The 16,230-nt window shown below is 39.1% G+C and overlaps 1 long non-coding RNA gene across 1 annotated transcript in view; it reads left to right on the top strand.

The window, feature by feature from the left end:
• Nucleotides 1-16,230, top strand: part of LOC122810960 — a 405,942-nt gene that overhangs the window by 211,493 nt on the left and 178,219 nt on the right. The gene's annotated exons all lie outside the window — the stretch shown is intronic.

Below are 16,230 nucleotides of genomic sequence, written 5' to 3' on the forward strand. Positions count from 1 at the left end.
AAGAAGGGAGGTGATGATTAGTGAGCAACAGTATGGTTTCATGCCAGGAGAGAGCACTACAGATGCGATGTTTGCTCTGAGAGTGTTGATGGAGAAGTACAGAGAAGGTCAGAAGGAGTTGCATTGTGTCTCTGTGGATTTAGAGAAAGCATATGACAGGGTGCCTAGAGAGGAGTTGTGGTATTGTATGAGGAAGTCGGGAGTGTCAGAGAAGTATGTAAAGTGGTACAAGATATATACGAGGGTAGTGTGACAGCGGTGAGGTCTGCGGTGGGAGTGACGGATGCGTTTAAGGTGGAGGTGGGATTACATCAAGGATCAGCTCTGAGCCCTTTCTTGTTTGCAATGGTGATGGACAGGCTGACAGATGAGATCAGACAGGAGCCCCCGTGGACTATGATGTTTGCAGATGACATTGTGATCTGTAGTGAGAGTAGGGAACAGGTGGAGACGACCCTGGAGAGGTGGAGATATGCTCTAGAGAGAAGAGGAATGAAGGTCAGCAAGACTAAGACAGAATATATGTGTGTGAATGAGAGGAAGGATAGAGGAATGGTGAGGATGCAGGGAGTAGAGGTGGTGAAGGTGAATGAGTTTAAGTACTTGGGATCAACAGTTCAGAGTAATGGCGAGTGTGGAAGAGAGGTGAAGAAGAGAGTACAGGCAGGATGGAGTGGGTGGAGAAGAGTGTCAGGAGTAATTTGTGACAGATGAGTACCAGTAAGTGTGAAAAGGAAGATCTACAAGAGGGTAGTGAGACCAGCTATGTTATACGGGTTGGAGATAGTGGCATTGACAAAAAGGCAGGAGTCAGAGCTTGACGTGGCAGAATTGAAGATGTTAAGATTTGCACTGGGTGTGACAAGGATGGACAGGATTAGGAATAAGTATATTAGATGGTCAGCCCAGGTTGGAAGGTTTGGAGACAAAGCCAGACAGGCAAGGTTACGTTGCTTTGGACATGTGCTGAGGAGGGATGCAGAGTATATTGGGAAAAAGATGCTAAGGATGAAGCTGCCAGGTAACAGGAAAAGAGGAAGGCCTAAGATAAGGTTTATGAATGTGGTGAGAGAAGATATGCAGGTGGTTGGTGTGACAGAGCAAGATGCAGAGGACAGGAGGAAATGGAAGCAGTTGATCTGATGTGGCGACCCCTAACAGGAGCAGCCGAAAGAAGAAGAAGAAGAAGATTTAGTTGGTCAACAAATACTAAGATTTATAGTGCTTATTGGAGGCTAGGATAGACTCCAAGGTCCCTGTGCCTCTGTACAGAGTAAAACAGGCTATCAGAAAATTAATGGATGGAAATAAATATGAAATGTTGTATATGTAAAAGTAGTGTGTTGCATAGGTTTGGAAATGAAGTGTCTAAGCCTTTTCTACTTTTTCTGTCTAATCTTCTGATGTCCTGGAGTAGATGATTGGAGGACATGTTATCTGACAGTAATATATCTTGTTACAAGGGTTGGAAATGGTTTCAGCAATGTACCTTCTACAGGAGCTTACGTGTAAGCAGTAGTGCATTGCAGGCAGTTGAGTGTATCTCAGAACCTGCAAAAATTAAAAACAGGTAAGAAAGTCCCTTGAAATGTTGGTATAGCCAGTCAAAAATATGAACATTTAATTATATCAGAAGCTGTTGCTTTGACTTATTAATCAAACCTGAACAAAAGAGTCAGCAGAGGACTTGCAATATTTGATTAGGATACAACATGGCTTAATACCAGCAAGTACGAGTAATTTTATATACAGGTCAGGCAAATTTTTATCAACCAGAACAGAAGTTGTGGACACTAATTAATACAGAGATAAAGGATTTTATCTGACAGGGGAAAAGGGCAAGGGTCACGTGGGATAAGTTGATCCGTCCAATAGAACAAGGTGGTTTAGGATTACCTGATTTGAAGGGATATTTTAGAGCTACACATTTAAGGCTCATATACATAACACAAGCAGAAAGCTATAATTCAAAGTGGGAAGGGACGATGATGAAACTGGTAAATTCAAGAAGTAAGGGGAGAGTGGGATTTTGGATGCAGGGCCTTAAGGAAAATAACAGCAGTCATAATAATAATGGAGAAAGGAAATGTTGCTGATAAGGATGACTGCAATTAGGGGTACAGAGAATAGGCAAGATGGGGCTGGAATTCACTGGAGAAAACTGGCAAAGGAACCACAGTATTGTGAGCAAATAACTAGAGAGGGAAAGATAATAGAATGGGAAGAAGCAAAGAAGACATTTGGACTGCAGGCTAGAGACTGCCTTCTCTATGAACTATTGATATCTGAGTGCAAATAGAAAGGGATAGGGAAGTCTAAAGTGAAATATCTGTTCTGGTAGAGTTTTAATTGAATCTAGAAAAGAAGTTGTTGTTAAAAGCAGATAATTAGTAGGGCATATAAATACTGTACAATAACTATAGGAATCTATCAGAGTAGGTTACAAAGGATTGGGAAGAGAGACTGGATAAGCAATTTACAAGGAAACAATGGCAGGACATATGTATGGCTCCCAAATATGTCACAAAGGCTAGATTTAGGATTTTTGCTTGGACGTGTTTGCATAGGTATGTTTATACCTAAAGCAGACACCTAAGAATTTTTCCACAGGTAGATATTAAATATTAAAGGTGTAATGAGAAAGAAAGTGATAACTGGGAACACATGTTCTGGGAATGTAATGAGCTGGCAGACTTTAAACATTCCATACAGAGTACTCTGTCAGAAATATTTGGTGAAGAAATGGATGTAACTAAAGAAATTATTTTTTGAGCTGGGATATAGGATCTGAATTGCCTAGACGTAATAAGGCCTTGTTAAGTTTAATTTAAGTTTGGTGCCTGCCAAAAAGCAATTACTAGAAAATGGAAACCAAAGTCTAAACTAACTATATCTGAAGTACTGAATATTGTAACAGAGATAATAGAACTGGAAGTGGGATCTTTAGAAAAGGGTAGGGAAAAAAATTACATAACAAAATGAAAATTGTGGGAACAATAAATGAATAATAATGTTTTGGAGGAGGAGTGAGGTTTAAGGGAAGGCAGGAACTGATCAATTTATGTAATGTTGAATTGATGATACATATGCAAAAAGATACATGTGATGTATAGTGTTTGCAACTGGGAATATGTTAATATGGTTAGTTTTATTATATGTAAATATATATTTGCCTTTGTTGTACATGATAATTCAATAAAGGTGTTAAAATAAAAGAAAATACAAGTGAGTATGAGAAGGAGGGCATCCACAGTAGTTACAACAGGTAAGTTAGGTGGCTGCATGCATTGTACAGGTTGTTTAGCAAGGGAAGGGGAGGACATGTTAGTGGGGTACATGCCGCAGCTACAGTCATTTTACTGATTCGTAGTAAACCACTTATCCTTTAGAAACTTTTCATTCTATTTTGATGGAAAGAAATCAATAAGCTGCAACAGACCAGCACCATGTTCAAAAAGGGTCTCAATGCCCTGTGCCCATTAGCTGCCAGGATAGACTCAAAGCTCTCTGTGACTCTGTGCAGGGTAATGAATGGATAGAAATCAATATGAAATTATGCATACGAAAAGGTAGTGTATTTCATAGGTTTGGAAAGGCCTTTTCCACATTTTCTCGGTCTGATCTTCTCATGTCTTAGAGGATATGATTGCAGGACATGTTACCTAACAGTAGTATAGCTTGTTGCAAGGGTAGAGAAATGACTTCAGCAATGCACCATCTGCAGGACCTTATGTGTGAACTGCAAAACGTTATGAGCAGATGAGCACACCTCTCAACCTGGAAACATTGAAAACAAGTACAAAGGTTCTTGAAAAGTTAGTACAACCAGACAAAAATCTGAACATCTAATTAGGATAAAATCTGAATAACAAATTGCATGTCTTCCCCCTTCGAGTAGGAATGTGGGATACTACTGAGGTAGCATCTATATTACATAATCAAACTTTTAAAAGTTCGAACATCATATGGTCAACACCATATGATTGAACTTTTAAAAGTTTAAAAATGTAATAGAAAAAATAAACCAAAGGAAAAAACCTACCTGAAAGGTTTAAGCAGGGGAACAATCCCCCATGCGCCCCCCCCCCACGCTCTTTAAATATACCAACTCTGAGATCGCACTACAGTGCAGAAAAGGGAAATCTTCCCATTCTGCACTGTACAGAGATCTCAGTTGAAATGTTTAAACTTTTAAAATTTCGATCATATGGTGTCGACCATATGTTGTTTGAACTTTTAAAAGTTCGGCAACATAATATAGACCCACTGAGGTACATGTTTAAAAAAACAGAGAATTACAAAAATAATGGAAAAATATAAGCACATTATTAAAGAAACAGTATAAAATCTGTTGATTTTAGTATTGCAAAATGCTACCACACAAGGTCATTCATTTTTACTTCTGAAAAAGAGAGATGTAAGATGTGTGTCTTTTTTCTTTAAGCTATTTATGTCACTAATATGTTGGTCATATAATGTGGCTTTCTGTGTACTAGACAGCTTCAGATATCATATGTGATTAGGAGAGGCTTAGGAAATTGTGCAAAGGAGTAAATCTAGCCTGATATTATGGACATACCTATAAAACAGCTATTATCATGTGCAGGAGTAAGTCAGGCCTGAAAATAGATATGTTCCTCCAAAATAGGGACAATTAAGGGGTCTGCAATAGAGTGACAAAAGCATTCTGACACTATACCTGGAAATCTAGCCACCACATGCTGGGCTGTTTTCATTAACATTTAATTGACATATGCAAGCATTGTGGATATGGACTTGCAGTGTATAATGACTGCAGCTATATGGACCTGCAGTATATAATGACTGCAGTAATATGATCCTGCAGTATATAAAGACTGCAGTAATATGGTCCTGAAGTATATAATGACTGCAGTGATATGGTCCTGCAGTATATAATGACTGCAGTAATATGGTCCTGCAGTATATAATGATTGCAGTAATATGGTCCCGCAGTATAAGAGGGAATCTATTCACTGTATTATGAAAACCCACCAAAAACTTGGCCTACTATATAGAAATAAAAAGTTCCTCACCCCAGACTATAGAATCTTTCCTGCACATGCATACCTCCTACCCAACCTCTTCTATGGCTCTCCAATTCTACCTAACGTACAGTCTTCACTTCACAACATATTAGAAACCACCTACAACAAAGTAGTCCATTTTGCTGCTAATCTGCCTTCTAAATCTCACCACTGCCATGCTTTTAGGACACTCAGCTGGCTAGAGCTTCCTAAACAAGTATTGTTTACTCAACTTCTCATCATCCATTCTCTTCTGAACAAACCATCCTCCTGACCTAGCATCTCCAAACTAATTTCCCTCTATAACCCCCTGATCCCTCAGAATCTCTAACCTAATCCCATTAAAGATTCAGAAACCTAAAAATCAATTGAACAAAATCTCTATAGCTGTTCTCCTGCCACTGAATAGAACAAACTTCCATACCTCTCAGAAATATTACTAATGTCCATGAATTCAAAAAACACTCAAGCAACATCTAAAAAGTAACTGGGCTCGTCTCAGTGACCGTTCCACCTGAACCCTGCCCTTACTGTATCTCAAACTTTTCCCTTCTCACTTGCCCTTCCTTTCTCTGACTTCCCTCCCTTTATTCAATTTCCTCTTCCAACAGCCCCTCCATGAATCTTGCTAGTTTTCTTTTCTTTCTTTTCTACTGTTACCTGCTATCCTTACTCTCTGTCTCTGTCATCTTATCCTTTCTTATAAGCTATATATATATTTTTTGCAAATTGTTGTATATGATGCCACACCTTCTTGATGTACATTACTTTCTCTTGTCAATTATTTTGTATTGTTGTAACATTTGAGCTTCATTAATGTACACTAACTCATCATGTTAATATTGTTGTATTGTTGTTCTGTGGAGCTTTTCTCCCCAGGCCTCCACTGAAAAAGGGCCTTAACCCAGTCAGACTATCCCAGTCAACAAATGTCAAAGAAATACATAAACAGTAATATGGACCTGCAGTATAGAATGACTGCAGTAATATGGACCTGCAGTTTATAATGACTACAGTAATAAGGCCCTACAGTATTTAATGACTGCAGTAATATGGTCCTGCAGTATATAATGACTACAGCAATATGGTCCTACAGTATACAATGGTTATAGTAATATGCAGTAATATGGCCCTGCAGTGTATAATGACTGCAATAATATGGACCTGCAGTATATAATGACTGAAGTAATATGGTCCTGCAGTATATATTGACTGCAGTAATATGGTCCTTCAGTATACAATTACTGCAGTAATATTGCCCTGCAGTATATAATGACAGCAGTCATATGGTTCTCCAGTGTATACTGATTGTAGCTATATAGTCCTGCAATGTATACTGACTGCAGTAATACGGACATGCAGAATATAATGACTGCAGTAATATGGTCCTGTAGTATATAATTACTGCAGTAATATGGGCCTGCAGTATATAATGACTGCAGTAATGTGATACTGCAGTATGTAATGACTGCAGTAATATGAACCTGCAGTATATAATGACTGCAGTAATATGGTCCTGCAGTATGTAATGACTGCAGTAATCTCCAATTTTGTAGCCCAGACAGGTATGACCCTAGCCCTGAGTAGCATCCTGCCATCACATAGAATGATACCACAGTACAAGGACAAAATGATTGACTTCAACAATTGGCTAAGCTTCTAGTGTCATTCTAAGGGGATCCAGTATTTGTCTGCCTGGGACGACATGATCGACAGACCACGATGCTTTGCCAGAGATGGCCTGCACCTGTTGCCCTTGGGATTCCGGATACTGGCAAAGGCTCTTGCCACCCCTATAGTGCCTTTTTAGGCAAGGTTCAAATGACAAATTCACCACTGTAACAGGTATAAGCAAGCAAAATCTGAGGGTAATGCTACTCAATGCTAGAAGTCTAAACCTCAAAATGCATTCACTCGAGGCACTTTTTAAAATGGAGAACATTGACATCTGTGCAGTGACAGAGACCTGGTTTAAAGCTCCAGAGAGCACCCTTGCATTACCAGGCTATAATTCCTACCACATCTTTCAGCCACCTAACCCAGAACGAAGCACTAAAGGTGGAGGCATGTCCATATTCATTAAGGATATCCACACCTCCAGGCTAGTTGCACAGCATAATGCATCCGAGAATATCCAAGTGCAACTAACTCTGGGCAAGACTGCAATCCAAACTGTAGCTTGCTACAGACCCCCCCCCCACCATGTCCCAGGATTCCCACTCCTCATTTCTTGAAACACTGGAAAGTATTGGGGTACAATCCAACACCCTAATAATTGATGATTTCAACTACCCCACCATTAACTGGGAAAACTACTCATGTACCAACTCTTTTGCTCAACGTTTTCTGGAATTCATAAATTCCAACGCTTTGGATCAACTTATTCACACCCCCACCAGGGGCAGCAATATCCTAGACCTGGTCATTACCAACATGGGCAACTGGTGTTCCACACCAGAGGTCAATTTCTCGTTGGTCAGATCTGACCACAAGCTAATCACTCTAGACATCCACATCCCGCCCCCACCCCCAAATACGGAAACCACCGTAAAAAACTTCTCCAAAGCCAACTTCACACTTCTTAAGACAGAAGTGGCAAACTTCATGACACCCATGCAGACGGACAATAGAGGTATGACTGCTGAATCCTACACAAATGCACTTTATAAGGACTTACACAAGTGCATGGATCATGCTATCCCTAATGGAACCAAGATGCTATCCTCAAAAAAAGGAAGCCAATCTGGTGGTCCTCTGCCATAAACAAACTCTACAATAGAAGAAAGAAACTGTTTCAAAAAAGAGTAAAATCCCATGACTGCAGGAACTCCCTGGTCAACCTCATTAAGAAGCTGAGATCCCTCATAAAATCCTCCAAAGCTAGTTACGAAAACAAAATTGCCACTGACTCTAAAGACAACCACAAAGCATTCTATAGCTATGTCAAGAATCTCAATGGCAACACTCAGATCTACTCTGAGTTACAGCACAATGGCACTAAATATACAGAACCAACTGATATTGCCAACATCCTGGCAGATAGGTTCAGTGCTAACTTTACCTCCCTCTCACCCCCTAGAGGGCCCATCTCTATACCAGAAGAATGCAAAGTTCCTGTAATCACAGCTGCACAGGTAAAAAACATACTCTCCAAAGCCAAGAATACAGCATCCATAGGACCTGACAATATCCCAGGCTGCGTGCTACACGAACTACAGAATGAACTGGCACCCTACCTAAGTACCATGTTCAGTCATAGCCTCACGTCAGGCTTTGTGCCCACTGAATGGCACACTGCGACAGTTATCCCACTCCAAAAAGGGGGAGCTACGATGGATCCAGGGAACTACCGCCCCATTAGCCTGACGCACCCGGTCTGCAAGGCCATGGAACATATTATCATGGGACTCATAAACAAAGACATTGGTAATCTCCAAACTCTGGACCCTACCCAGTTCGTGTTTGTAAAAGGCAGATCATGTCTCCTAAACCTGATTGACTTATTTGAAGCAGTCGCCAAAGCCAGAGATGAGGGTAAGGTGGTTCACACAGCTTATCTAGATCTAGCCAAGGCTTTTGACACCATCCCCCACTCTGGAATTATAGATAAGGTCACTAAACTAGGTATAAATCCCTATGTCACAAGATGGGTTGCCAACTGGCTCACAAACTGAACCCACACTGTGAAAGTAGCAGACTCCAAATCCGACTTCAGACCAGTGACAAGTGGAGTACCACAGGGTTCAGTCCTGGGTCATCTCCTGTTTAGTATCTACTTCTCTGAAGTACAGGCTAACGCAGAAGGTCTTTGGCTAACAAAGTTTGCAGATGACTGTAAACTAGGAGCCATAATCGAAACTCCTAACAATGTGGACATACTACGAAAGGACCTCACTGAGACAGATGTCTGGTGTCAAAGCCATGGCCTGAAGCTCAATGCCAAAAAGTGTATTGTCATCCCCTTTGATAAAAACTCTGTACCCATGAACTACCACATAAGTGGTAGTCTACTTAATGCCAAAAGTGTGATAAAAGACCTTGGGACACAGGTGGACAGTAATCTCTCCTTTGATAATGACATCGCCACAGTGGCCAGGAAATCCTTCTATGTGGCTCACCTCATCACAAAAGGTTTCTCATCCAGAAAAAAAGAGGTCATTGTTCCCCTCTACTCATCACTCATTAGACCCATTATAGAGTACAATGCCCCTTTTGGTATGTACCTCACAAGACATCTACAACAACTGGAAAGGCCACAGAAATACCTCACAAAGAGGATTACTGGCCTCAAACAGATGCCCTATGCAGACAGTCTCAAAAATCTCCAGCTTTACTCCATCCCATATCACCTACTCAGCGGCAATCTCTGCCTAACATACAAAGCTATGTCAAACCCAGAGCTGTTGGACATGCTCCACTTAAAGAAATCCCAATCCCTCCAAGCTAGATGCTCTAGGGACCTAAACCTTGTCACCACAATAAACAGAACATGCTGGAGGGATAGATTCCTGTCCCAGAGACTTCCCATACTCTGGAACAGACTACCTATCTATGTCAAACAGAGCTCCTCATTAGCACTCTTCAAGAAAAATCTTGATGATTAGATGGGAAATAGGAAATTCACCTCAGGGATCACTTCTGTGGCTCTGTTCGACAGGAGCACAGGAAAATAATTTTCTTAGGTGGCAAAAGCCAGGCAACCTTTTTGGCTAGGCTTATATAGGCCCTAGGGCTAATAGCCTAGTACCTACCTATGAACCTATAATATGGTCCTGCAGTATATAATGACTGCAGTAATATGGTCCTGCAGTACGTAATGACTGCAGTAATATGTTCCTACAGTATATAATGACTGCAGTAATATGTTCTTGCAGTTTATAATGACTACAGTAATATAGTCCTGCAGTATACAATGACTGCAGTAATATGGTCTTGCCGTATATAATGACTACAGTAATATGGTCCTGCAGTATATAATGACTGCAGTATTATTGCTTTGCCACAGTAAGCCAAGCATCATATTTGTTAGGGCAACTTCACTCCAAGAGACTTTTGACAGGCTAGAATGTGAAGCTGTTATCTGGTAGCCGTTTATCACCAAACAGGATCTGTTGTCTTACTAATAGGGCAGTAACTTGATGTTAAAAGTTAGAATTGGATGCTTGCAGGTCAGCTTGCATTTTCACAAGAGGAGAGTCTGAGTAGAAGGGAATAACATGACCGTTACATTGAATTGCTATAGATATGCTTTGTTTTGCCTACTTTTATGAGCAGATTTTTGAGAAGTATCACCTTCAGGTAAACTATATGTATTATCATTTGAGATTGACAGTTAAAGTAATTGATAAATTAAATACAAGTGGTTTCACACAGACTTAACTCAATGGGTTTCAGGATTATCTACTCATGGCTAAAAAAGTTAAGGAACAGTACCACCATGTTCTCTGTCCTTCATTTAACATCTTCAGCATGTAACCTGGGATTTTATTTGGGAGAAGTCTATATTCTCTGCTTAAACTGGCTGTCCGTTAGAAGTCTATACAGATCACACAGTTCATGACTGAAATATGCAACAGTATGTCATCTATCTTTGCAAGCTGTTCAGTGCTTTACACAGTGGAACTATAAATGTACTTTTTTTAGCTTGGTCACCATATTGAATCAGAGGGAATCTATTCATGAACATAAGAATGGGTTAGACCATGGCTTCATTTCAGAGTATGGTCATTTTGGTGGATCAAATATTAAGAGCTTTCCCTTACAGCTCCAGAGTACACAGTTCATTCCTGACTTCCTGTGACAGCCTGCGTGAAGTTTGCATATTCTACGTGTCTATGTGTGAGTGTAATCTTGTTTTCTCCAAAGAAAGAAAAGAAAAAAAAGCATACTGGTTGACTGTCAGTTTTAAGCCTTATTACATATTACATTTGGAAACAGTTTTAAATTCTAAGACTCCTAAGAGTATGTTCCAGAGCAGCAAGACTAAATACATAAAAATGGGGATTTAACATTCCAAGACTACTGTGACTAGGTGTTTTTCCTGTTCTCTGAGGACAGATGATCTCAGAGCTAGTATAGATAACTTGTGGGGATGTGTGCTGTTCAGGGGGCATTCACCCCTGCAAAATGCAACTTTAAAAGAGAACAACGATTGTTGAAATTTCTTGTTATCCTGTAGTTTCACTGTTTTTTCTTTTCATAATTCCAGAAACCACAATTACAGGTCTCAGAATTACAGTAGGGGGCCATTAAATTTACTCTTGCCTATGTGGCCCAGCTCAAGGCTGAAAAGGATCTGAGGTGCGAGATAGACCAGTCTACTTAATAAATAAATTAAATTAATTAAAATTAGGGAGACAAATGAGTTTAATGGGGGAGCAAGTCAGCACCGGTCATGCTTTCCGTCTTGATTGTTATGCCCGTTATGAGACTTTATATCTGGAAGTGAATGCAGATGTCTCAGACTCAGTCTGGTTACATTAAAATGTGAAGTCTGAAATTCCATGGGCTGAGGTGGTGGGTTAAATTCAGCTGACATCTTAAGGATTACTCTCTACATATTCATTGTCACTCACAGGTCCTGTTGTAGGATAGTAGGTCTGTCCAGAACTGCTTTTGGATATGAAAGGGAGGTAATTATATTAATAAAGGGAGTCAGACTTAGCAAAATTTTTTTCTGATATGTATTGGTTTCTAAGCACATTATACAAGCCTTCATGTAAACAATGAAAGAAAGCTACTATTAGCCCACCTAGTGTGCCTCATATGGCAGTTGGCTTCCATCAGCTCCCTCTGCCATTCAGCTTGAGACATAAATATTTCTGTAGGCTTGATAACATGGAGGGTGGGTACAGGACTTGCATTTTGCCTTTCCTCTGTCTTTTGTGCATATTTTGTTTGATATGGGAAAAGAACAAGTAATAGGATCATAGTTTTACCTGAAAGGTGATCTCAAGGGAACTCAAGTCAAAGACTTCATGCAACATACTTCTAAAATAGTTCAGGACCTCATAATAGGATGAAATCCTTGCTGTGGTGACCAGTAAGTCATATGCAACTCTTGGTTTGTCTTGCAGTATGAAAGCGCATAGATATCTGTCTTGAAAGTACAAGAGAGCATTTTTCTAGAGCATTTTTCAAATGATAATGATAATATTCTTTGCTAAGTGGATCTGACAGGATACTTGTACGTTTAAAATAATGCATAAACTTGAAGTTATTTTTGTAAAGTTTTATTGTATTAAGTTTGCTTGCTTAGTAAAGTATCTTTATGTCAGGAATATTGATCATTAATCTTTTTGTTTTACACAATAGTAATGCTAGGCTTACCGGTCTGCAGTTTTTAACTATGCCTTTATCCTTTATTATGTCCTTCATGTATGAAGGATAGTTCGCATCTTGATCCAGGCAGCATTTTTTAGTGATGCTCTCCAGATACAGGACGGGGTGGGCATCTCAGCTGCACAACTGACAGATGTGTGAATCAGAATGTTGGTACTTTTATTTATGTACATATGTACGTACATATGTATGTATATATGTATATATGGATGGATGCATTTATTTTTGTGACCAGTTTGGCCCAACCAGAGAATATAGATCTTACTGGACAATGCCTCTATTTAGAGTGGACTAATATTAATTACAGCAAAAAATTGGATACTTACATGAACAAGTGAATATCGGTCTAAAATACATTTTCACTAGCTTCGCTACAATTTTAACACAATCCAGTATACACATAAACAAGTGATTGGGAACACATATGAACTGTCAAGGACATTTTTGCTGTAATTCGGTATACCCATGGAGCAAATGACTGTGTATGTGAGTGAACACATGAATATTGGGATGATCTGAAGGCATGCATAAAATGGTTTCCTATTATATCTTTGAAGATGCAAACTTTTGAATGCATCTTTATCGAACTTAAAAGAACAAAAATTTAAAACAGCGAAAGGACATTTAAGCTATTTATTTCCTTGAGGAAGAAATTTCTTGGCCGCCTCCATTACTTTGCCGTTTTCCACACTGTAGTGCGATCTTAGAGTTGGTATATTTAGTTAGAGGGATGTGGGGGACACAGCCCCTCACTTTGTTTTGTTTGTAGTGATCTTTTTTTTTATTGGGCCAAATGATTTCTTTCACAGGGAAAGAAATTGCTTATATGCCGTTTCGCTGTTTTAAATTTTCGTTCTTTTTAAGTTTGCTAAAGATGCATTTGAAGGTTTGCATCTTTGAAGATATAATAGGGACTCACATAAAATGTATTTGAAAAATAGATTTCGACACAGAAACCGTGCAGCAACAAATCTGAATGCTGATTGATGTAGGTTTGGCACATTTTAGGTGACTTTCTTACTAGTGGTTGTATGAACTTTCCCTTGTAAATGCTTGGTGTACTAAAATGAGTTCAAACTAAATGCTAAAATGTGCACTCAAAAAAGATGTGCTTCTTGCTCCTCAATGTAAAGCAAAGTCTAAAGGAACACAGAGGAAGCCAGAAGATACTGACAAAGATTAACAAAAGTACTTTAATGAAAAAACAAAATACAGTGATGTGGTAAGCACTTTCACCTCTGATGCATCTTTAAAAGGACAGGAAATTTAATCAGACAATAATAATGCCCCCTCATACTATATAAACAACACACCACTGCAAAATGAAAATGTAGTCAGGGACCTATGTGTCTGGGTGTCTAGCCCCCCCCCCGTCCATCACATGATAATAGTTGTCAGGAAATCCTTTTATTTAGCCCAGCTAATTGCCAAAAGAATATTATTCAGGTTTAAAGAGGCAATCACTGGTTTATACTTAGCATTTATCAGATCATTTATCAAGTACAACACCCCTTTGGGATATATCTCACTAAATATATCAAACAATTAGAAACCTCCCAAAGGTTGTAACCCAAAAGATCACAGACCTAAAGCTCTTGAGCTACCAAGAGAGGCCGGAAGTTCTATCACTTTACTCAGTGTCTTATAATTTTTTTTTTTTTTTTGGGGAGGGGGGTCTTTGTATTTTAGTGATTGTCTATTTTTGAGTAGTTTCTTTGCTCTGTTTTTGTGTAACAGTAGAATTAGTATGTATACGTAAGTGTGGGTATGGGTGATGCTGGGTGCATAAGAATTGCTCCTTTGGATAAAATACTTTTTTTTTTTTTTTTGTTCTTCTTTCATTTGACTAATGTTGCAACAAGTTGTATTTACCTAGTTGTAGCTTTATCTGCAAGACCAGCCTTAGCAATTGTGGGGGCTCAATTTGGACCATTTTAGTGGAGCTCCTCAGCTGCCTCTCTCCCCCATCTGCCACTCCATCTCTCACTCCACTTGCTGTGCCATCACTGAGTATTAAAATGAAAATAATACATTTATTTATTAGCTTATATTTTGTTATACAACATGTTAAAACATAAGCAAACCATTGGACTACTGCATGTTCCCAGATACAACATTTCCTGTAGTTCCTCTCTATGTATGCTTACTCGTGTACACTGTACACGGCCTATCTGATGGCCTACTGAGACCATCTGTCTATATGGTGCTTCTTAAGGTGGATGCAATCTGGCTTACCTGTAAACATGTACGCAAACTGCAGTAGTTCTGCATTAATCTCCTCAGCCTGAGTAGGAGGTAGCTGCACACCTCCTCTTCTCCCATACTTTTGTTTTTCTTTCATTTCTGTCTCCCTCTTTCTCCCTTTTCCCCTAATTTGACTAATACCCTACTCCGCTTCATTTTCCATACCACACAGGCTTTGCTTCTTGTATATGATTTGCTCCAAAGAAACATTATACTAAATGATGTTATAACAGTGTACAGGTACTTTTGTTGCCTATTTTACTGACTGAATTCTTGTATTGTGTCCACTTATGACTGTGTTCATTTGTTCTACATTTTATCCTGACTTATACCTCTCTGAAGCTTGCTGTTATGTTATCACTGTTGTGCAGATATCAATTAAAGTTTGTTTCTTTGGTTGCTTACCACTGTGCAGAACCTGAAAATGGTCTAGATGGATCAGTGCTCTTCCCTAGGTAACAAACGTTAAATAATTAAACAAATAAATAAAGCTACTTTTGTAAGTTATGTAGCTTACCAACACCTTCATCTTTGGGAGGTGCTGCAGACAACACCAAGCAGACCTTGTTGCTATGAAGCATGCATATTCTGAAACATGAAACCTGATAAAACCTTCTGATTCATCTCACCCCTATCACTCACCTTCCATGACCAATGTCCTCAGATGTCAGGAAGTAGTGGACAAATGAGTCAGTGGGGCTGTGGCTAATGGGTGTTATAAGACTGGAGGCCCATAAAGAGCATGGGCAATTTCCACCATCATACATTCTTTTGTCATATTACTCCTTTATTTCTTCATGGGCTTCCAATCATTTCCTGCACTTGCTCTAAATGTTTGGAGTTTCATGTCCAGTTAATTGTCATATGTCATTACAGTTCAATGTTTTTTCTACAAAACCACATATAACTGTTGAACTTCCTCAGAATTCTCAACAACAATAATAATGTAAGGCTTCTGCATAAAATGACATTATTCACACACCATCACAGTACAATCAATTTCTGAAAGTTTATTTTTATTTAATAATTTGTTAAATTGGGTAGGTGTACTAATATATGTAGATCTTTTCCAGCCATATCCCAGATCTCAAGGGCAGCAGTAAGAATTACATGTAGGGATAATTTATAGTGATCACTGAGCATCATGGTTTGGCAGGTGAAAGGAAATCAGAATGCCATAAGGAAACCCACATGGACACACGGAGAATATAAAAACACACACACAGTTTGTTCAGCTTTCTAGAATGCACTGCCTGATAAAACACCTCCTTAATCCAGTATAGCCATTTGTAGCTTTGAGTTTCTGCTTGCTCACCATCATTTTGTATGTGACTCTGAAACTGTAATACTCATGTAGTACATTTATGAGCTAAACTGTTTCTGTTATTCTTTTCCAGTTTTCAGACAAGTGAATGATGTTTCAGTCCAAGTCTGCATCTCACCACTTACTTTGCTCCTATCTATGACTGCAGCAAGACTTTGTCTGCCATATTGCTGAACTGGTAACATTCTGTCACAAGTCTTAGTGATCAGATGTTACCTCATATCATTACTTTGTTATGCTTACTAGTGTTTGTTTATTTATTTATCTGTGTATGTA

This window comes from Protopterus annectens, chromosome 9.part0 (assembly GCF_019279795.1).
Source record: "Protopterus annectens isolate FY-2018-M chromosome 9.part0, PAN1.0, whole genome shotgun sequence".
NCBI classification, from domain to species: Eukaryota; Metazoa; Chordata; order Ceratodontiformes; family Protopteridae; genus Protopterus; species Protopterus annectens.